Source organism: Ammospiza nelsoni, chromosome 1 (genome assembly GCF_027579445.1).
Source record: "Ammospiza nelsoni isolate bAmmNel1 chromosome 1, bAmmNel1.pri, whole genome shotgun sequence".
NCBI classification, from domain to species: domain Eukaryota; kingdom Metazoa; phylum Chordata; class Aves; order Passeriformes; family Passerellidae; genus Ammospiza; species Ammospiza nelsoni.
In genome coordinates, this window is record NC_080633.1 from 133,651,481 (window position 1) to 133,673,571 (window position 22,091).

The following is a 22,091-nucleotide window of genomic DNA, read 5'->3' on the forward strand; positions in this document are numbered from 1 at the left end:
AAATTCTCCCTAAAAAGTGTATGTCCACATCAGTTACAAATATGAGCTACAAAGGGCTTTGCTGGACCATGGAAAAACTGAGCAGCATAAAGATCTTTAGTACTCTTTTTGCCATTTCACAAAGATACTGTAGAAATATAAAATAGTGCAGCCATGGGAGGTGAGTATGGAGCTTGGTGACAAAAAGATGTCACAGTTCTATTGCACGTCCTCCAGAAACAAGACTGGACTAAAATCAAAGCAAAATGGCCAGTTCTTCCAGGAGCCAACCACCCCACAACTCATGTTGCTCAAGAAGAGCTAAGTCAGAGCTACCATAACTTCTTCTTTTTCATAGGACGATAAAAGGGCTACAAGGAGATAAAGGTGTCTGGAGCAAAGCAGCTTCTTCTTGGACCAATGGGTCATTTATTTAAGTAAGAAAGAAACAGGGTTTGGGGATTTACACAAAGCATAGGTCAGAGTAGTTGCTGCTGCCTTCATGTGTATAAAAGTCGTGTTATGCTAAGACAGAGTAGCTTTGTGTGTCTGTTACAGACTTAAATGTGAATGTTCTGATACTGGCAATGTCCACATTTTTCTAGAGACACCTTCTCCTGTGACTATTAGCAGAGAGGGAGGATGTGGAGGGAAATGGCAGGGGAGCCCTTTTGCTGATTCTGCACTCCTAAAGCATCTCTCCTGCTCAGTGGGTAGCTGCTGGTGTTTAGAATAGGACTGCAGTCCTGGGTTGCTTTGGACAGGCTACAAAAAGAATAGAGCAGAGCTTTATCTACAGGGTGAATCTCCTACAATTACTGATGCCTGATTTGTTACCACAAGTAAATTCACTTTTATTTATTAGGTTCTCAGGAAGGTGCCAGATAAATTGTCATTTGTTGTTCTTTTGAAACTGTTCTGCATAGTTGTTTTGCTTACTGTCTGTGGGACTTGTTTCCAGTCAAAGAATGCCACACTGATGCCTACTGCCCTTTGGTAGTATGAGCCCTTATCCTTTTGCAAGGAGGGGCTGGGGAGTGACCTGCCATCTCCCCTGCTCTCACCTGGCTGGAGCTGAAGAGGCCTCAAGTCACTATTGCTGTGTAATGTAGTAAAACTTTTTCTGTTTTGGTGAGGACAGCAAATTGTGAATTCAGGGCAGCTTTATTTAGTCTTTCCTGCCTGAGGAACTTTTAGAGCCACAAGCATGGTGAAACTCAGGTTTTTCCCCGCTTCCCTTTTGATGACTTCCTTCAAGATGAGCTAAGGTGCTATGCTTGTCTACTTAAGGCAGGGCTGTTTTAACAACAGTATCATGGGTTTTTGCTGCCCTAAAGAGCTCATGACAGCAGGTGACCATGTTCATGTTTATGTGTTCATTAATCATAGCCTTTCTTGAACTGCTCTTCTCAGGCAGTACTTTGCCTTTGTTCCAGTCAATCTCTGCTTCTCCAGTAATAACAGGATGCACTAAACAGAAAAGAGAGTAGAGTACTTTTTAAGATCATTACGAAAGCCACAGATTAATTTAAAGTTAGTCAATATATGTGGAGGCATTCTCCCAGTACACTGTATAGATGTTTATTTTGAAGAGCAGCCTGTTCTTGTGAATTATATTTGACAGTCCTTGCACTTATGCATGGAGGTTTTTGAGTTCACATTAAAATAAGTTGCAAACATGACTGTGTTATTCATGAGAATACATCTGAATTTTTTATTTTCTCATTAACTGCCTCTCATAAATCAGCTGTCTTTAATTAATAGAAGAGTGGCCGTTATTTTTCAGTGATACAGTTTGGTCAAATATAGCTTCTTATATGAAATGTTACAGAGTGGTAATTACATCCCTTTGGTTAAGGGCTACCTCAAAATAAGAATTATTTGTAATATGTATGACTTTTTCTGGAGACTGTGATGATGAAATTTGGTAAATTCTCCACAGAAATATCAGATGTATGACTCCAATAAAAGTAATGGCTTTGAAATTTTTCCTTCAATGGGTTTTACCTTCTGTCCTAGGAAATTTTCAAGTTGATATCAGGATGGAGTGGGAAATGCCTGAAGGCCAAATGAAAGGACTAAAATAAATGCTCAAGAGACTGTTGCCATGCATTTTTCAACCTCTCATGTACACAAGGCTGTGACTGGGCTTGTCAGTGTTATGGGGTGATGGAGAGGGAGCCCATCTGAGACAGCCCACTTGGCTTCTGGATGTAGTGCCCTCAAAGCCACAGTGGCAAGCATTTCTTCTACACTATATTAGGCTCCTGTACACAGAAGAAATATCTTTTACTAAATTAATTCCTATCTACATAAAAAGATAGATTCTGTTTTATACCTCTTTATAGATAGAAAAAAGAAAAAATGTTCCCCGCGAGCAAGGACATTTAGAAATAAGAATCATTACTGCAGCACAGGAGTTGTGCATAGGCATCAAACATGTTCAATTTAAAACAGAATACAAATATAGAAAGGAAGATTTCATTGATCCACCATTCCTTACAGTAAAGATCTCTAGAATAATTTCCACAAAGCTATTATTCCCCCTATTCCACCACTGGTTTAAGGATTGTCATTGCCAACTCAGAATGAAAAATGATCTTGTATTTCCCAAAACTTAAACAAGAAAATTAATCTATCTTTGTTAAACATTGAGTTATTCAATTGCTTTGAAAGGGTCTACCAGGGAGTATTTACAATAATGTATAACTCAAAGTGATGTAGAATAACAGGGGGAAAATATAACTGAATTTCAACCAAACAGCTACAGAGCTGGCGTGGGGACCTTCACCACTTCCTTGCGCTTCCTTGCAAAGCCTTGAGGAACAGATTGGTCACATCCACTCATTGACATTTATCTTAGTTTCTGAGGTTTCCTGTCATTTGTGAAAAATTAAAACTCCTTGGTCATTGGTCTGGAGAAGGCTAGATTTGATCTTTGCACCTAGATCAGGCTTTCTAGCTTGCTCAGATCAAGGTTCTTCATCAGGTTCCTTCCAGAGAGCCTAAGCAGTTTGAAAAGGGTCTGAGTAGTCTTCCGTCAGGTGAGCAATGAGGTAACACAGGATGAACACACTGAAAAACTGACTCAGCCCCCCTTAGAGAGAAATATTTGCTGAGGTTTTCTGGCAGTGGGGTACACGATGTGTCAAGTTCTGTATCAAGGGAGGAGTGAGCCTGGGCAGACAGATCTCGAGATGTCAGCAGGGACTAGATGCAGATGTTCTGCCAGATGCTGCTGCTTATGGACTCCCTCCTCCAATGGCAGAAACCCAAGAAAACTTATGAGAGGACCCCAATGCAGTCTTTTGATGAGTAAGATCATGAGAAGTGTTTCTCATGCTAAGAAGGAGGAAAAGTTGTTCAGTTCATTAACAATTCAGGATTAGAGGAACTGCAGGTGCTATGATAAACCATTCTTAGCCTAACAGCAAAGATTCCTTCGTAAAGCTTCACAGAAGTCTATGCACATTACAGATAACTAAACAATTTGATTCTTGAAGTCAGGAAATTGATGCAGCTGGATATGAGATTAAAAAAAACACACACCACAAAAACAAACAAAAAAACCCCAACAAAACAACAACAACAACAAAAAAAAACCACCAAACAACCAAACCCCAAAAATATTTCAATAAGAAGTATGCTAATTCTCTTCCAGAGGAACTACAGGGGCCCTAGCTCTGATGGAGTCTGAGGAAAGAGTCATGTATGCTCCTGATGTTTCCTTTCATCATGTAGTAGTCATAGGGTAACACATCTTTCCACCCAGCCAACAGGAATACTTTAATTGAGTAAAACAGGATTAGAAAACACCAGGCTACCTCACTGCCCTGGTTTAGAGACCTGCGGAAATAAAGCTCTCAGTTCATTCAATAATAGCTTATATAGATACCCCACTATTACATCCCTCACAGACAAATATCAAATCAGATCCACCAGCAACATATTCGTGCTCTGTCAAGTTCCTCTGTGTCTCAGAAGTCTTGAGGAATACAGAGACTCTGTGAGAGATTTTGTAATATGCTGGTCCTCTCACAAGGTGTTTCTTGACCTCAGCATGGCTGAGAGATGAAGTTGGCAGGCTAATGAGGAGGAAAAAGAGGATAGTCTGTAAAAACCTCTACTTTATGCTAGTCTTAATATTTGAAGGCAGATATCACAGCTGTCCTTGGAGGCGGAACTGGAATAAAGTATTTCGGGAAAGACACTGTTGTTCCTCTATGAAAAGTCCAGTGGAAAAAGCTTTGGGCCATCTATGTCCCAGTGGAAGAATAATCAGTGATGTGGCTGAATAGATGGTATTGAAATGAAAGCAACCAGCAAGCAGAACATGCTCTTCTTCCAGAGCCTCAAATCCACAGTATTGCCATGGCCTGGAGGAGCAGCACTTCCTCTACATCTGAATCCCAAGCTTTTGGCCAGTTCACTCTGCTTGGGATCTTGGGAAAAACAAACCTTGTGTGACCTCCAGCAGCAATTATGCAGGAGGTCTCTGCAAGAATGAAAATTTGCTCACAGGGAAGAAAATAGCCTGGAAAACTGTGTAATACTCCCACCCACTGACACTCCCTACTTGTGAACTGTATCACTGCTTTTCATCCCTCTGAAAAACAAAGTTGATTTGACTAATACTGCTATGTTCCTAATTACTTGTTTTTTGCCTATACGGCAGCTGCATTAAAGTGGGAAAAAAGCCCACGCAGATAGTGGCTTGATTCACTGTGGCTGGCACAGAGATGGGTGCAGTGCCTCTGGCAGGGCAACTTGTTTTGGGGAAGGCAGAAGTGTGTTCATGGTTATGCCATCATGACACACTTCTCCCAATGGTATTGCATGCTCTGGGAGAGCAGAGTCCCTGCAGGACCAGTGCAGCTGATGTGTTCCCTGCTGCTGCATCAGCCTTCCAGGCACTTTTAGTACTGGCAGGGCTGGTCTCTGCAGTGGACCTGAGCAAGCAATATCCTGGAGACAAAACCAAGTCAGGAATGCTCATGGCAGGGTGAGCAGAAGCCACAGGGGACACAGAACCTAGATTTGCTGAATTGTCAGGAGGCTGGTGTCTAAATCCAATCCAATCTGGTCAGAAATGAAGAGAATTTAGAGGTTGGTTTGGTTAAAGGCTGATTCTCAGCTGATCCTGAGTGTGCAGTGAACAACTGGACACACCAGAAGTCTCTGTAGAGCAGAAGGCAGTCTGGAGTTGCAGATGTGTGAATATGACACCAAAGGGCCACCATCCCCCAGGATGTCTGCTCCCAGTCCACAGTGAACCACAGGTGAACCACAGGCGACTTTTGCAACAACCTGTCTGACCCACTTCATGCCATGGCAATATTAAATTTACTTGTGGGTGTGCTTGGGTGTGTGGTCTCTGAAGGGCTGCTCCCAGGCCAGCCTATGTTTGTTGCCTGTATGAGGGATGAATACACGTTAAGCATGTCCTGAGTAGGACTCCGGACACATAGAAGCATAGGGTGATTTGGGCTGTAAGGAACCTTAAAGATCATCTAGATCACATCCCCCTGACCTAAGCAGGGTCACTTTCCACTAGACCAGGTTGCTCAGAGCCCCATCCAACCTGGCCTAGAACACCTCCAGTGATGGGACATCCACAACTTCTCTGGGAAACCTGTTCCAATGTCTCAGAGTGTCACCCTCACAGTAAAGAATTTTTTTTCTAATATCAAAACCTGTCCATTGTCCATTTCCAATTTAATGTCATTACATCTTGTCCTATCTCTAATGGTATAAAAGTTGTAAATTTTCTCTGGCATAATTATAACCTTGTTGTTTATGACTTGTGATTTGTTTTTTTCCAGTGTTTTTCACACCACTGTATCCAATCACCACTGAGATTTTAGCAGAGCTGTAGTAGACTGTCATATTCTTTCTCCCACATGTATGTGTGTTTTCTTGGGCTGCATTAAATAAGATGTTTTGCACTCACTATATTTTGCAACAAGCCCATATAATGGAGTTGCAACTTCTGAATAGTGCTGAATTGCAAAATACAGAGAAATGAATAAACCTAGTCCATTATTTGCAAAAAAAATGAATTTAATAATATACATTATTCAGTCACTGATTAAAATACTTATTTCTAATTATTAAAACATTAATAATTTAAATACTTTAAATATCTTTAATTAAATCCACTGTGCTGAATAATACCAAATTCATTAAGATGAAAGTGATAGGTTGGGATGAAAGGAGTCATCTTAAAAAGCAGTTCACTTCATTCAGTGCATGATGCCAACAGGCTTCCCCCTGAAACCTCCTCAGGATATGTTTGACAGCCAGGGAAGTTACAATGCTGGTATGTCACAGCCAGGTTTTTTCCTTCCTCCAGTATAGTGTAGGGATCACTGCACAGCTTAAGATTTTGCCATTAGGTTGAAGTAAAACTCAAAAACATAATAATTACTAAACACCTTGTAGGACTTTTCTCTGAAGCAAAGGGATTTTAGCTGTTGTTTTCCTACAAACCTGAACTCAAATACTTTTCCTTTCATTGTTACATAATAGTACTTATTCCTTCTCCTGATCTGTCATAGAGGATTGACCTTACCTATATTTGAGCAGATGTTGTGATTCATTCCAGAGGTGGCTGCATTTCAGTAACGGAGTAAAGTGGTCCCACTGCATCATTTTGCAAAGTTTGTGGAATTATTTAATGGAAACATTTTACTTCAATGTAAATTATTTCACTATTATCATCATGATCATCATCATTATTATTACTGTCATTGTCATCAACTACTAGGGTGAATACTAAGAATTTTTCTATCCACATTAGGAGTAGAAAAGAATACAACACACAGGAATACAGAGGAGGCAATTGTCTGCCTATTCCTTAGTGTGATAGATAGTAAACACAGTTTACTATCAGCTTTGTGGTTTTTTTTACTTAACTCAGGTAGTAGTAAATGTAATGAAAACAATTCCGAGGTATTTGTCTGAGTTCAGCAAACAAGTTGTTTTAAACAGATTTAACATGAATTTTACATTATGTCTTTATTATTCCTTTGTAGGACACTGGCTTTGTGAAGCCCATGCACTTTCCTGGCTGTGTGAAGCCCTCAAATAAATGTTTTACAGGTGCATCTCACCTGCTGTTCATTGTGATGAAATTCATACCATTAAGAGAATGGCTGTAACATGTTCTATGTGGAAGTGCATTACCTCATTATCTAAACATAGTGCATAAAATTCATTCCTAATAAAATCTGTTAGTCATTATAAACATAGTCTGTTTTGCAACCGCGGGTGCAAAGTTTGTCCTCTGTACTTTTGTAGCATGCTGGCCACTGGCAAAAAAATATTTGGAGCTTCCCAAATACAAATTCCAGGATTTAAGAGGATTCAGAACCAGTGCATTTTAGCCATCACAACACTCTACCACTGATATATGCAATTTCTCACTCCCTGATCCTTGATTGGGTGTCCAGGGCCCATGAACAGCACATGGAAGTGCTGGAGGGTGGAGCATACTTGATGACAGGACACACATATGTGGAAGTCAGGACTCTGTCTGAAATCCCATGCCCTTCTCCACTTTGGAATTTTCAACAGGCTTTTAATTTCAATGCCATTAAGAGGACTTGTCCATGTCCCCACCATCTGAATGCTCTCTTGATGGCGGTAGGTGCCAGGTCTGTCAAAAGTGGAGCACCTGTTGGATCTCTTAATTGTGGTCCTGATGAAAATTACCAATCTTTTTCTATGAGAAGGGATGAAAATCTCACAATGACTTCTAGCGAGATGAAATCTTCTCTCACTAGAGTATATCCCAAGAGGAGTATGTTCCTCTGGGGGTCCTGGTCAGTGAAAAGTTGAATATGAGTTGACAGTGGCCCAGCATCCAGGAGGGCCAACCCTGTCCTGGGGTGCATCAGGCACAGCATCATCAGCCAGGCAAGGGAGGGATTGTCCTACTGCACTGGAGTGGCCTCACCTTGAATCCTGGGGACAGTTTGGCTACCACAAGAGAACAAAGATAATAAACTATTAGAGAGGGAGGAGGTGCTGCCAAGGAGGGCAGCAAGGATGGTGATGGGTCTTGAGGGGAAGCTGCATGAGGAGCTGAGGTCACTTGGTCTGTTCAGCCTGGAGAAGAGAAGACTGAGGAGAGACCTCATTGCAGTCTGCAACTCCCTCATGAGAGGAAGAGGAGGGGCAGGCACTGATCTCTCTCTCATGACCAGTGACAGGACCTGAGAGAACGGCCTGAATTTGTGTCATGGGAAGATTGGGTTGGACATCAGGAAAAAATTCTTCACCCAGAAAGTGGTTGGGCACTGGAACAGGTTCCCTGGGAAAGTGGTCACAGCACCAAGCCTGACAGAGTTCAAGAATTGTTTGGACAATGCTGTCGAGCAGAAAGTGTGACTCTTGGAGATGGTCCTGTGCAGGATCTGGAGTTGGACTTGATGATCCTTGAGGGTCACATTCAACTCAGGACCCTCTGTGGTTCTATGAGCTCTGACTGGGCATAGTAAGACATTGAGCTGCATCTCTGATATCCCATTCAAATACTACAGTAGCTTAGACCAGGGGAGGACTCCAGCAGCCATATTTCAAAAGAAATCATAGCTGCCATTGTGTTTTATGAAAAATCCAGTTTCAGAGCTCCTTGGTAGAAATTCTTGGAGTGCTCAAACCAGCCCTGAAGGAAGATAAACAGAAGAAAATATTTTTGTGTCTGAACTAAGGTGGTCTGCCTGAAGTGGTTGCTGGGCAATTTGATCTTTCCAACACCAAAAAGCTGTTGAGTATGACCCAAATTCAAGATGCCTGGGAAGCTTTTGTACTGGCAGCTGAGCTTAGAGATTGGAAACCTCCTGAAGCAGACAGCAGAATCTCTCTTTTGGATGTAAGCACATAAATTCCAACTCTGCCAGGTTGTAAGCACCTAAGTCCTCTGAGTATAAAGCCGTGACAGATACATCCACACTCTTCCATCTGAACTCCAAGATTTCATTCTTGTTGCACAACTCAGGAAACTTCTACACCTTAATTTATGCTGAATGTATATTGAAGAGTGTGCTGGTTTTGGCTAGGATAGAGTTAATTTTCTTCACAGTGGCTCGTATGGGGCTATGTTTTGGATTTGTGCTGAACACAGGGCTGATCATATAGAGATGTTTTAGTTATTGCTGAGCAGGGCTCACCCAGAACCAAAGCCTTTTCTGCTTCTTGTACTGCCACAACGGTGAGGAAGTTGGGAGTGCATGGGAGGCTGGGAGGAGACACAGCCAGGACAGGTGACCCCAAATGACCAAAGGGTTGTTCCAGACCATGTGGCATCATGCTCAGTACACAAAGTAGTCAGAAGAAGGAGGAAGGGGGGATGTTGGGATTGATGGCATTTGTCTTCCCAAGTGACTATTATGTGTGATGGGCCCCAGCTCTCCTGGAGGTGGCTGAACACCTGCATGCCCATGGGAAGAAGTGAATTAATTCCTTGCTTTACTTTACTTGTGTTCGTGGCTTTTGCTTTCCCTGTTACACTGTCTTTATCTCAACCCATGGGTTTTCTACCTTTTGTCCTTGGATTCTCTCCCTGATCCTGCTGGTGGGGGAGTGAGCTAGCAGCTGTGTGGGACTTGGCTGCTGGCTGGATTTAGACCACAACAAATAGCATTTTCATCCTGAGTTTTCCTTTCACCATTTCTTGCTAAACTAGCATACAGCAGACATGAAAACACATGAGGGGTTTCTATAACAACACTGTGAAATAATAAATTCCACAAAGCAACCCTGGAATCTACAAATGATGTAAATGTTCTTTTTCATTTAATTGCTATCCACATTTGTGTCCAGCTTCAGAATAATACAGCTGCAAAAGTAATTAATTAATATAGGAATGAGTTTAATAACAGCACAAGGGTTCTGTGTGCACCGGTTGGGTATGGGCACTAGCTAGCGTGTTGATAACAGGTTGTTGCCATTGTTGCCACCTCATTAGAAAATTAGCATTTAATTAACTTAGGAAGATATGGAACAATTTTGGTATGGGAAATATTTGTACACATTGTCTATTGGAATTAAAAGCTCCCATCCAGCAAAAAGCACAGCAGCCTCTACAGCTGGTGGCTGTTGGCCCACAGAAACTAAACAGACTCGCTGGTCTGTGCAGCTGCAGCCGCTGCCTTTGATTTGGAGGGGAAAGGGAAGCTGTGAGGCTGTTATCCGAGGCACCAGCTGAAAGGAGCAATCCAGCTGTGACGTCAGTGCTTGCCTTGCAGGCACCACAGCAAGTCCCCAAAAGTATTAATGCATAGACATTGCGGGCTCCGAACTGCCGAGCAAAAGTTTTAAAGAAAGATGGCTCTGCTTCAAGCTGGGCTTGCCGCAGCCTCCCCTGAAGCCAATGGGAGTATTTCCACTGACTTCACTGGGCTTTGGATGGCCCCATTGGGGTTTCCTGGCCCAAGCATCGGTGCTGATTGAGCCAGGTGCAGGGAGAGGCAGGTCAAGCTGCTCAAGGTTAACCACTGCTGGTTTGGAGGGGCAGAGGGTGGGGAAGATAAGGGGACGGCTGGAAAGGGAATGGACAGCTGAAAGGCAGCTAGATTTTCTTGCGGTTGCTTTGTTCCTGTTAACACTGGCTGAATGGTCTGAGGTTTTGTATATTCTTGTGGATGAAAAGATCCTCTTTAAACTTCGATGTTGAAAAACAGCCCTAAACCTCCTGCTTGTCAAACACAAAACAGAAAAAAAGCTCCTGGTTCCTAGGGTGAGTTATTTTTCTGACCAGCCTCTTCTATGTAGTTAGATGCAAAACCAGAGAAACAGTCAGATGACACTGAGCCTTGCTCCTGAGGGGTGAGGAATTCACACCTACGTGTGCCAGCTCTGCCACGGGCATCTGTGGGGCATTCCTCCAGGCGGGGGTAAATGGTTCTATCACCTCTGTCATCCCTTGGGCTCAGGAGCACATTCTGCAAACCCTCTGCACGTGTTTAATCTTGCACATGCAAAGCCATGGAGTCGTGCCAGCATCCCACAAGCTTCTCCCACTGACGTCCCCTCAGCTGCAGCTGCAGCAGCAGGATCTATCCTAACCCCAGGCTGAACCAGCGCTCTGCAGCAGCCAGCCTGCCTCAGCTGCTCTGGCAGCCCCGCTCCAGCGTCTCCAGGTACTTGTGAGAGAGATGTCACTGCCCTTGCCAGCAAAAGCTGCGCTCCCAGCTCTTCATCTGCCCTTCCCCCGTCCTGCCAGGCAGATTGCCACCTGCCAGAAGCGCTGCACGGGGACAGCGGGGCCTGCTGAGCAGGACGGCTGGGCTGTATGGTGTAAGGCTGCCTCCCCTGGGGGATCTCGCTCCTGTCAGTGCAATGAGCTGACAGGTAGGGACCGACAACACCCATCAATCACACCCTTAAGAGCCTGAAATGCTGCCATTTCTCTTGTGGAGAGAGCAGCCAAGCCGGCAGGCTGCGTGGGGCTGTCAAGGAGGGAAATGTCCTCGTTGACAGAGCTGCTCCTGAGAGGATCTCCCACAGTCATTCGTGTTTATCCCAAGCAAATGCCCTCTATTCTTCCTCCTGGTGTGAGGTGAACAAATGCCAGAGCTGGAGGGACTAAGAATAATTGTGCTGTGATTGGCGCAGATGCTTTTCGAGGCAGGCGCGGAGGTGTGTGACACTGCTCTGCCTGTGTGTCAGGCCGTGAGGGAGGCCGATAGAATGCAGCGGAATTCCTCGACACAAGGACAGACGGACCTAGCGCAGTGGGGGGTGAGGGCTGCGTGCCTCTGCAGCCTTTAATTGGTGGCAGCAATTAAACTCTCTTTATGTGTGTGAAGGAAGGGATGTAGATGAGCGTAAGTACCGAAGCTTCACCATTTCTTTGAGGGGAAAATTATTTGGGCTTGAGAATTGCAGCAGCATTTTATCAGCCCCAAATCATCTGACCCATTCACAGTAAGATTAGTGCTGAAAGTCAAAGGTGCACATAATGTAGCTCCAAGGCTTTTCACCGCCCAGCAGCATGGTTAAATATGAGAAGAGAGGGACAAATAAATTAGGAAGCGCTGCAAAAAGCAGCAAGCAAACAAAACATCTCATTAAAATTTCATTCTGTGATGCTTGTATTTTTTCCCATCACTAATTCAGAAGAAATGGCTGCTTCTACCTTAAAAGCAATCTCACAGGATTATTGTACGGAGTGCGCGTTTGGCCCTCACGGACTGTTGCTGTGTGTGTGGCTCTGTGGGAAGGCAGATCTCTGTCTGCAGGGCCTGATGAGCCACTGTGTGACACAGACTGACGTGGGCAGGGACCTTCAGAAGAAAACAGCACAAAGCTACACTTTTACGCTGGCCTTTCCATTTACTTCTGTCTATGTAGTGCTCTCACAACCAGTCATTTATCTTTGGTGTGATTTTGACCACCTACTGTGGCACTAAAATTCAAGAATATGATATAAAAACCTTTAGGCCACTGTAATTTAAACCTAGAGGCACCCACATCCGTTTAAGTAGATCCCAGAACTCCCAGGAGCAAATGCTTCCTATTCTTGGAAATATTTGGGCATTTGAAGGAGTACAAATTGGAACACAGAGCCATCATCTTGTGGCATGCCTGCTCCATATACTCCATTCCCCACACTCTTAATACCTGTGGAACACATCCACATAAGCAAATCAAGCTAGGCCAGAACATGGTTGTGCCTCCCACAGTTGTCCAAAATGCTTCTTCAGCATGTTTCTCCCCAGCAAATACATGCTTCATCCCACCTGCTATCACCAGTTGAGGTCTGGTGACAATCTGGGACACTATATCCATCTCTGCTTGCCCCTTATCTAACAGCCACCTCTGCCATTCCTGGGTACAGACATGCAATCACCAAATCCTCACAGCCCATCCAGTCCCTGCTCTCAGAAAATGTGCAGAGTTATGCTGCTGAACACTGGTGAAATTTCAGGTAGTGCTAAATCTCCTCACTACACACCACCTACATTCTGGCATTTCACTAATTTGAATTGCTGATCTATTTAAAATGTAAATTGCTGATCTATTTAAAAGGCTACAGCAGGAGCACAGTTTACGTGGAGATCCAGCTGGGATAAAGGGTCAACATTCAAGTTCAGTGTTTTCTTTCTAAACAACTTGGCTGCTAGAACAACACCTCGAGGATTTGAATTTAGTAGATCAAATTTTCTTCACAGTACATTCCCACTGACACCACTTAGGTCAATGGACCAGCTTGTGAACTCAGTTAAATCAGCATGTATTGGGAGTAACATTACAGAGAGTAGTGGAACTATTCCAGATTTAAATTGGTGATAATGAGACCAAAATTCGGTCCAATGTACTTGCAGAGATCTGAGAGCAAAGCATTCATTTCAATCCTCAAGTAAAAAATACCACCCTGCAGACTTTTTGAAATCCTTGAACACAAGTCTCTGTGTAACACTAAGCATAAACAAAGTGAACACTAAGAGAATAAAAGATTAAAAGTTATCCACTAGCTTATACCAAAACTAGTAAAACCTGTGAGTGTTCCTGGATAGATGCAAAATAAAAAAATTAGATGAGCTACATTAATTTTCATATGAGCTTGAAAATATTTTTAAATGTTCTAGTTTAACACAGTATTTTGAGATGAGAACTATAATTCAAGGATCCGCCCTTGAAATAACTACATGCATTACTTTTGTTAGTGGCACCAGCATCCCATTTTATCCATGTTTTTTTTTTTAAATGTCATTTTATCCATGTTTTATTAATCACCCATATGATTCTTTGTACTTGTGGACTTCAGACTTCTGACTAAATACTGGCCAATTCCTTTCCTTTTACTCTTCTCACCTTAGCTGCTTTGTGATTTACCAGCTTTTCCAGTGATTATTTCAGAAAGTGATTTTTTTTTAATATATGCATGAAAATTTTATTGTCAATTAGTTCAAGTTCTTGAACGCTTATTCATAGAAGAGACCTCCCCCTCTTTAGCTTATTGGAAACATCTGTATTCTTCCTGTTTGGACAATGAAAAGTGATAACTAGCCCTCTGACAGCTGAGCTCCCAGAGTTAATATTTATGTGATGCAGTTGTAGAAAACAATATGCCATTCAAAAATAAAAGTATGAACTGGAGAGCAACCATAACTGCTCCAGCTCCTCCAGCATCACTGGAGCTCAATGACCCTGCATGTTTGGACAGAGGAACAAAAATATCTATATTGCTTTCCAGTTACTTTTTCCAGGTGTGCAAAATTATAGTCTAGAAGGGTGAGATCAAAAAAAAAAAAAAATACTGGTAGGAAAGATTTTTTTGTGGTTTGAAAAACAGAGAAAGAGATTGATATAGCAAACATACATATCTAAGCTCTCCTGCCCCTTTCCTTTCAAAATTAAATAAGGACACAGAAGTGGGTGTTAGGAGAGGAAGGTTAGGGCAAAGTAATTGGGGAAAGCTGAAGATTTAATTCCTTTTATTCAGAGATACCTCTGAAGGAGGATGTTTCCCATCCTCCTGTTCTGGGAGTCCTGTTTGTTGGGGCTTGCTTTTTCTTTTCTCCCCTCCTTTCTTTTACAGTTATATCTACATGGACTGGAATTCAATATAGAAGAATATACACAGGGGGGAGGCTCAGCTGTGTAAACCACTACGGTTTTTATGGGAATCAGTGGAGCTATGCTGATTTACATGACAAGAGGATCACACCTTTGTACCTGGTATTTAAACTGAAATAGCAAACTACTCGTGGCCTAATTTGGACAAAGTTTGTATTTCTGTTTTAGCCCGTTTCTGATATGGACTAGGGGAGAAAAGCAGAGATCTTTATTATCATCTCTAATAAAAATCTGAGCTCCAAACTCGATAGTATGTGACGGTGCATAAAATTAACTAGATGTGTCAGCAGATCTGGCTGAAGTTGTGCCTGATTATATTCCGCATGCATATTTGTTTTCAGTCATATTTGCAGGGGTGCCTCCATCCTGATGCTTCACTTAACTGTTACTTTGAGGAAATAAACAGAGGTGAGGGTCCAGTCACCTTCAGCTGTTGGAAGTTAATAAGGTGTTAATGAAACGTTGGCAAATAGCAGCAGTTTAGCACTTGGTTGACACTTTATTTTTAAAAGAGACAGAGTGTAAATAAGCTGTGTTTGCAGTGAAAATTAGAAAAAGTGGGAGGTGGGGGAACAAATAACACTCTCACAGCTTATTAGTTTTAAGCAGGAAATACTCGATAGACCACATCAGGGAGAGTAACTCTGATGCTGCGATCACTGGCAGCAAACAATGCCCGAAGGCAAAGGGGTCTGTTTTCATACAGGCTTTTTAAGACACTCTTCTGATATAAGACCAGCCAATACACATAACGAGTGTAAGAGGACCCTTGGCACCGCTGGCTCTGACCTCTGGAAGTGCTCAGAGGGAGCATCTGGCCCGTTTCAGGCCACAAATCCTGCGAACCCTTGTGGTTGTTTATGAGGGATGGGCAGTCTCTTCCTGCAGGACACTTAAGGCTGTCAAGGAACATGAACTCTGTTATTCCTGCTGCGTTAAGGACAACAAACGACACCTTGAGAAATGGTAGCACTCTGAAGATTTATTAACTACTGTGTGCTGTAGCAGGGTTGTGGGAGTGATCTTTGGGATTCAGGGAGCAATTTAGGCTTGATATATATTAGGCAGCTCTAAATAAGATAGTGCAGCATCATCCTGAGTGAACCTTGCCTTTTTACACCTCTGTCAGTATACGAGTCTGTACAGGAGAAGGTACAGCCATCTTCTTTGGGGGTCTCTTGCTCCTAGCTCTGAAGGAAGAGGATAGTGATGAACCAGGAGCTTCCCTGGTGTGGGTGTAGAATTAAACAATGGTAGTTTAGCAGGCTAGCATTTCAGTTGTTAATTGTCTGGGAAGACCCTTAGCAACTTTGTTTCAGAATGGCTTCTTTGAATAGGGATCACTGACATGGACACCCAGCATAGATCTAGGCTAAGTAGGAATATGAATAACTAGTACACTGAGAATTTCCTGCTCATGCAATATAATCAGAAAGATCTCTTGACAAAATGTTCATCGACAGAAGAGTTAACACCAAGGCCATTCAAAAAGGGAGATACCCTGGGGACATCACTTTTTCTGCATAGTTACAAAGACATGGTTTGTTTTTGCAGGTGAGTAGTGTGTGAGTGATGTTTTTTTGCCAGGCTGGAGAGATTGGTGGGTTCTGACAGATTATCAGCCACATCTAAAATTACTTTAGCAGTGTGGAGTTGTTATAGTCAGAAGCTGGAGCTACTTGATGTATCTTTTCCCTCATTCTCATGGGTCACATTCATTCACAGCAGCATACACCATGGTGTACCTTACCAGCATAAGGTAGTCCTTTGGCACACATACTGTATAATAATCTCTTACAGTGCATTACGATTGCAAATTAGAGCTACCTTTAATTTAAAATGTAAAATTTCATTTTCTTGAGGTTAGCATTGTCAGAGGAATAAACCTGTGGGTGTGATATACCCATAGGTATTAGCAATTCTAAAGTGTTGAATAAATGAAAAGCACAAAACCTGGATTTTTGTGTAGGGTAAATAATGCTGTACATAAATATTGAAGTATTGAACATAAAATACTCTGTGCAGAAACATAGACTTTGTTTGCTTGATTCTCCTGATGTGTTAGAAAAGCTTTAATCCAAGGGGGACTGTAAGTGCAGTCTTTAAGATTAACTCAAGTGTCACATGTTATCTATAAATTTCTGCATTGAATTACTGTCTTATTTTAGTTTTAGACAACATATGCTTTGTTTATGAAGACTACAGTGTAGCAGGGATCTTTTTGGTATCAACACACTGTGAGATAAACATCTTGCAATATTTTTGAAAGAATCTGCAAATCCACACTTCCCAAATGAGGCAGAATCTCAAATTCTGTAATATACTTCCCAGTAGCACTGGAGTTTGGCCACAGTCAGAACTGGGACACTGGGCAAGGCACAGGGGGTGTCCCAAGTTGATTTTGAAGCAGTTTGGGTACCTGGCTGTTCAATCACTGAGGACTTGAGGTCAGGATTTCCCTTGACAGGCTGGCAAAGAACACTGAGAGTACTTTCTCTGCCTTTGTAGATATGGCAAATTTCCTAGGATAATCCATTTTTTCACTAGCGGCTACTATGAGGACATAAGACACCAGGAGGTGCACTTTGACCTCTCCTGTTCTCTTCTGTCATACACAGAGTATTTGAAGCTTTTGGCCTTTTGTACCAAAGGTCCAGTTTTGTTGTAGGATGTCAAGGCTCCTTTTGTAAGGGGCACAGAGCATAATTCCTATGATGCTTTTGTCACAACAGTGTATTTGTTTTAATGACAACTAAGCCACCTTTAGCAAAAGCAATTGACCCTTGATGATGGATTGATTTGCTTGCTATCAGAGTGTGGAACATTTGTTTTGACATAATGCAATAATACCAGTACTGCTACTTTCTGTAAGTATTTTTTTCTTACTGTGTATCCAAAATTTTTGAATGCAGAACCCTCAGTACATACAATATAGGATCTGAGTGAAAAATCTTTTGCCAATGAAACTTTCATTCTTTTTCTCCTTGTTTAGCATTTAAAACATGGAATACAAAGTCTGTTTTCTTCAGATCCAGGTCAGTGCAGCAGAAGATTGTGTAACCACTTATAAAAAGAATTATTTGAGGCCATGAAACAAGAAGAGAGAGAAGGTGATGCAAAAATGCTATCATTTATGGTGTAGCAGAAATAAAGAGGGGACCGAGATGAATAGAAGGAAAGAGGTGCTAATATTACTTAAATGAAATTATTTCCTCTAGAATATTTTAAAGGCAAAACAAAAAGTAATAAGGGATTAATACCTGAGGAAGAACTGCTCTATGATTTTGCTGTGAGCTGCTCTTTGCTCATAAAGTAGAAAGTCTGAAAATGACCCATTTGGATTAGTCAGGAGCCAAAAAACTCCTGCACACACTTCTGCTTGATTGCAGATCTTGAAGAAGTTTATTGTGGACGTGCCTTTTCCTCAACCCATGAAGACAATATTGTCCTAGGCCAGGCCAGAAGTTCAGGGCAGTGTTCAGTCTGATATTAAGACATCCATACTTGAGTACCTAAATGCAAGTGTCTAAATCCAAAACAAGTCTAAACCATCTGGCCCTCCATGGCTATTCTGGACCATGTTTAATTTCCATTTATGCTCATTGAATATGAACAGTCCTCTCCAGAGGAAATGACATCCAATCAGTGGTCAGGATTTCAAACAAAGTGGGAATAAAATTTCTGGATGTGCTTAGGTGGCTAATTTGTATTGGATACCTAAGTAAATTTCACTAAGATGACTTCTACATCTAGCCTTTAAAATCAACTCTTCAGCTATTCCAGATTCCCGTCAGTCCTTGAGCATCTTTGAAAAACACGCTGTCCTGTATTGGCATACACGTTTGTCACACCACAAGGACACTGGTGTTTTACAGACACTCCTGATGGGCAGGATGGCACATGCTGCTGGGGACAGATGTCAGTCTGTGAACAATAGTGTGCTGGACATGCCAGAATTTCAGCTTCTGCTCTGGGCAGCTTTGGAGGAACTTATGGCTTCCCCTTGTTGAATTGCCACTAGTTTGCTTGCAGTATACAGCGGAGAGTGGTTGCTTCCCATGCTTTGATCAGGACTTTTATTTAGCACTATCTAGAATGTACTGCTTTTTTTGCTGCCCTTCTACACTATCTGTGAAATTAGTTTTTGGGCATTCTTGCTGTTTGTTAGTCTGTTTTCCCCTGTTAGCTGTGGCACATGGACCACATGTACAGCTTGTATTCAGGCTGCTGCCCTGTTTGGGTGACTTGTCTGGGGCTCATAAATATGTTGCACAAGCCCAGTCCCCCAGTGCATAAATCACCATTGCAAATGAGAGGGAGGGAGGCGGACCCAGACAAATGGGAAAAGGTCTCAAACTGGCAGTGATGCAAAGGATGTTGAGACCTTTCTTCCATATGTAATAATACCTTGTGGTTTCTCTTACTGTGGCGAGTTCGAAGTTTACACAGGCGATTTTCTGATGGATACCTGCTAGGGTGCTCTGATGCCAAGCAGCTGGACCACTAAAGTTGGAAGCTCTGTTTAATTGCATTCTCCATGTCCAGGTCAATAGTCATTCTGTTATGAAGCAACAAGCATGACTGTGCTCAAAGGGTTGAGTCCTTTTCAATTATGTGCTCCCTTGATGATTATTTTCCTGGCACACAGAAAAGGAAAATTAACCTATGAGTAGTTTGCCTTCAAGCAGTCTTCAAGGGTTTCATTTAATTTGTCACTGATACAGAAAGAGGACTAATTTCTTAGTAGATATTTATCTGGAGAGAAGAAGGTGGTAAATAGTTACCCATGCCTGTGAAGTGCAGGTGTTCATTAAGTGTAGCCTGACACAAATATCTTCCTTTTTCCTTTGTCTCTTCTGTTTGTTTGCTCTCTGCTGTTTTATTCAGGAGCAGCCAAGTGTTACCCAGCAGGGATATCCACCTGTGGTCACTGGGGTGGATATGTCATAAATGTTCCTAGAAGCTCATTAAAATTAATCTAACTCCCAAGCAACTTTTGTTTGCTTTTGAGCATTCTCTAAAGAAACTCTGTAGCCAACATTTTTCTTACATCAACATACGACTCCTTTCTTTTACATGGACTTGTCTTTTATATCACTTCAAAAAGAACTGGCTGTGCTCTTTCATCGAAGTGAGAGTTAAAATTTCATTTGTAATTACAGCAAGACCACACTTCTTTAATAGGCTAGAAAAAGAGCCTAAAAAAAATTCAATAAGAAACAAACAAAATTTAAAAAAGCCCCGATGACTAAAAGCCAAAACTACAGAAATCTTTACACTTCAGTCTGCAATTTGCATTAACAAACTTATTGTTTGTTCAAACACTGGCCAGATAAAACCCCTTTTTTACTTTCACATTTTTCTCAGTTTGACTGTGTTTTTCTGGTACAAATATTTTACAATTATACCTCTTAAATTATTCGGAAGCATTGCAGCAAAAGCAGGCTTAAGTCAAAAGGACCTTGAATATGAAATCCCATTCCAAAATAGTTGCACTTTGCATTTTTCTGACCTATTTCTAGGAGTTAGTTTCTCAGATTCCACCTCTTAAAATATTCTACTTCCAAATTTCAATAGCCTTCATTATGGTTGCAACCATTTACAGTAAACTTTAGCACATGGAGTTGCAACTACTTTGGTGGTGTCTGAGTTGGAAGCAGCTATTAATATGGCAATGACTTTACCTGCTATCTTCTTTGAGAATTAGAATCAAGGCACTGATCTCATGAAGTTAGACTGAGAATTAAATATGAGTTTGGAGTACACAGAGATCCCAGACTTTTATTGCCTTTTTCTTTTGTTAAGATTATAATTCTGATATTTCTATGCCATTTCAAGCACAGAATCTTAGGATTTCTGATAGATGCATGAAGCTTTACAAAAAATAATTTAATTTGTTAATAAACAAAGTCATTATATAATAAAATATTGTTTTCCTGGTTTGTTAAGATTGTTGTCATGTGTGACACAGTAATAAAATCCAAACAGTTAAACCAGAAAACTCAGAGTTTCTTTGCCATATTCAAGTTTGCAGAAAAGTGTTATTAAGGGATTGCAGAAACATGTTATTAAGGGATTGGATGCCATTAATTTTAAAGTTTTTTGGCATTTCATCAAAAGAGAATAATGATAATTTTGTTTGAATGCATATGGTTGTGTGTATATTTCACTAGAAAATAGTTGTAAAGAGAAGAATAAAAGCAGTAGGCATCAAAACTGAGTTGTGATCAACTCTGAGAGAAATTTCTCACTCTGGATCTGAAAGGCAAGCAAAGACGATCACACAGACTAAGAGGGTGGCAGCAGTTAAGGTCTGGGCATGATGAACTTGAATCAAACACAACTTGAAGAATTAATTCTGCAAGGCCTGGGGACCCAATGTGGTCTACTGGTGGACTTTGCCCTTCCAGCTGGAGAACCCTTGGCAATGATGTCAAGTGTAAATCAGCTACAGGATTGTCCAAAGTGTGCCTATACTCAAGGCATCACAGAGCACATAGAGCACATCTGCTGGATGACACTGCTCTTTTCTGCCTTCTTTAGTCTTGCCTAATTGATAATGAAAAGTTTGGTCACCAAACAGATATTGGAGAAGAATATTTGTCATTTAGATATTCATATAATTATTATTCAGCATATGTCAAATTCCAGTGGGGAATAACGGGCTGAGGTGTTTGAGGATGAATGCATAAACCATTCAGGAACTGTTTGATAATAATTAAGGAAATAAGATGCCTAGTGTATATAAAGTGGGCTTTTAATTATAATAGAAAAGAAATTCTTCAGAAATAATTTGTGAGATAACTTATTTCTCAAGTATGTTTTGGCAGGGTTTCAAATAATGTATCAGATAGTGATCACATATTCTGTGAATGGATTGCAGCTAACCCAACACATTTTACAGGCCCAGCTACTGAAGCCCAGCTCCCATGCAAATTGAATGGCATTCTGGGAAGATATCAGAAAATTTCAATCTGTGTGCAAGATTTTCTGAAATTGAGTCAGAAGAGGAGAAGTGTGCTGTGTGTTTGACACACAAAATCCTGAAAGCATGTTGATAGGATGGTCTTTGCTGGGAATGTGAGAAGCACTTACTCCCCTTTGCAGGAAGGTGGTGGCTGCACAGTACGCATTTGATCTGGATCAAAACCGAGTATGTGAGCAATCCTGATAAATTAGCCAAACATGCACTAGGGTTTAGATCTCGTGGTTTTATGTCATTCCTTGTCAGGACAAAGAATAGGACAAAGGCTGTCAGAAAGTTTTGTCAGAACTTTTGCATGAATTTGTACTGGGAAAGTGAAAGCTTGACTAGCTCTTTTTGTCATATGACTACTGCAGGTTTTGCCCCGTCAGAATTTATAGCTTGTGCATGTTCTGTTTTGTGAACTTTGATCTGGTGGAAAAGACCATGCTAACCAGTGCTTATACTTGTGGAGAGAGTTGGTGCTGCTGTTTTCTTTGTCAGCGTCAGGAGTTGGAGAATAACTGCAAGGAAATATTGACTTTGGTTTAGTTTCCTCTTT